Raw genomic sequence first — 2,521 nt, 5'->3', positions numbered from 1 at the left:
CTATTTCAACACTTTTTTTGTTTTTTTTTTTTTTTTTTTTTTAATTTGTTCTATTTTTTAAATGTGCATAAATCATTTATACGATGTTGGAATTACTTCATTTTTTTCTAGCATGTAATTCGGTGTTTGTACTTCATTTTAGACTGTACAAACACATATCTTGGTTAGATATTGAATCGGCCATAGACCCCGAAAGACAACATATCAATGCTGCGTATTTTTTGTTTTAGCATTTTGTTTTTGAATCTGATCCGCTTTTAAAATACGCATAATTTACTCATATGAAGTCGGAATTACTTGAATCTTTTTTCATCATGTAATTTAGTGTTTGTAGTTCAATTTAGAATGTAAAAAGTCATAATTTGGTTAAATATTGAATCATTTACAAACTCCGGAAGATAATATATTGTCTATAATATTTCAACCGGTTTTAGTTTGAAAAATAACCGGAAAACCAGGACTGGAACCGGAACCGGCTCTAGAACCGACGGTTCGGTTCCCGGCTCTAATAATATAGAAAAATGGTTCCGGTTCCAAACCGGTCCGGTTCTAAAGCTCATACCTAACTGAATGTGTATAAAACAACAAGTTCAAATGCTTATTTTATAAGAAAACAATAAAGACTAAATGTATATAAAATAAAAAATATATTACTCTTTTAGTTCATTTTCCCTTTATTTCATTGTTAAGAATATATTTTGTGATGACGTTTAATATGTTATCCTCAAGAATTCAATCCTCTAATTTTTTAAACGTAGCTATGATTATAACAGGAAATAACGTAATAGTTAAATATTATATGTTTGCAATTACAACAACATAAAATATTATAACAATAAAAATGATACAAAAGGAAATATATGGTGTGAAGGAAAACAAAACCGTGCCTTATAGAGCTCCGCAAAAACATCAGTCTTGTATTGGACTGAAAAAAAAAGACCAATACCAAATTTGTCTACAACGAGATCGGTCCAAAAAAAGTCGGACCCTTTTGAGATCGATTACAAGAAAACAAACCATTCTGAGACCAATACCGACTCGTCTAAGCTAGAAACAAAACCAGTTTCAAAACAGACAAAAACCATAGTTTATAGACATATTATATTTGTGTTAATTACATAATTTTTTATCAAACATTATCTAACTTCTTTGCTTTTTTCTTTTATTAAATTTAAGTGTATAATTTCTAATAAATATTAAACTATTCTTTTGGTGTTAATCATATATTGAAAAATAATGAAACCGAACCGAAAAAAACAAAAAACTAAAGTAAAAAAGGCCCACAGAAAGTCCGCGACACCAGACCGAAAAAGACCAAGACTGGTCCCAAAAATGACGGACCAAAAAAGACCGGTCTGAAAAAAAAAACCGAACAGAAAAAAGATCGACCTGATTAAAAAAAAAGGCCAGGTCATTTTGAGACTAGCCCCAAGATGAACGAATTATTTTGAGACCGACCTCGCCAATATGTAGATCTACCTATATAGGCCATAAATTTAATAAATGATAAACTGAAAAATAACGTGGTTGTTAAACTTATAAAATCATTTTGATTTTCAACCAAATATTATCATTTTTTAAAACATAAATAAAATAACTCCAAAACCTCATTTTCATCAAAAGATCATAGTCTTACATTCATTAAACATAAAGAGAGTTCAACAGAAGTCTAAAAACATAATTATTTCTTCGATGCGAGTATAGTTACGCTAGAGTCTTCCCCCGATCAGAGGAACAATTTGGAAAACATAAAAGCAACAATTGTAAACCAACGCTTACTGAATTTCTCAAAATACCACATTAGACAATATACATACAATGCATACAACAAATGATCTTCAGTACTAAGCTGGTCCGCCTCATTGGCCTTCAGCGTAAAGTAGGTCCACCCAAGTGTCTTGGCCTTCAGCACAAAGCTAGACTGCCTTCAACTCACAACATGCATATATAACAAACAGACAAGCAACAGTTGAACACAACAAGCAACTGAGTAAACTAGTATACTTGCATAACAACTCTCTACAATATACCAACATTCTAACATATATACAACAATATATAGTATAGTTTGACCTCATTTTATAGTGTGATTTTGGGCGTAGACTGGTTCTCTCTTACTTACAACTTTCATGTAGAACATTTTGGCTGAAAAACAAAATATTTTCGCTTCCATTTTGATAAACTAAGGATTATATTTTATAACTTTACAAGTTAAAACGGGTGTTACAAAAGTGAAAAAGCAAACAACCGGTGTATTATCAATTAAATATGAAAATACACAATCAAAATATATATGTGATCCGAAGTTTCATCTGAAGTTAGGATTGAGCATGTGGTGATTTATGTCGTTTTTATGGTAAATCGTACCCACACCGATATGTTCGATTTTTGGGTTTTCAAACCTATTGGGTTTAGTTTATGGATGTGTTTCTTTTTCAATTTTGCGGTTGGTTTTTCAGGTTCAATTAATGAGTCGATAGGTTTTGGAGCTTAACGAATTTTCCAATAATTTAAATAAAAT

The sequence above is a fragment of the Lactuca sativa genome, chromosome 9 (genome assembly GCF_002870075.4).
Source record: "Lactuca sativa cultivar Salinas chromosome 9, Lsat_Salinas_v11, whole genome shotgun sequence".
NCBI classification, from domain to species: domain Eukaryota; kingdom Viridiplantae; phylum Streptophyta; class Magnoliopsida; order Asterales; family Asteraceae; genus Lactuca; species Lactuca sativa.
The sequence above is the reverse complement of the archived record's forward strand: the minus strand, read 5'-3'. Positions refer to the sequence as shown.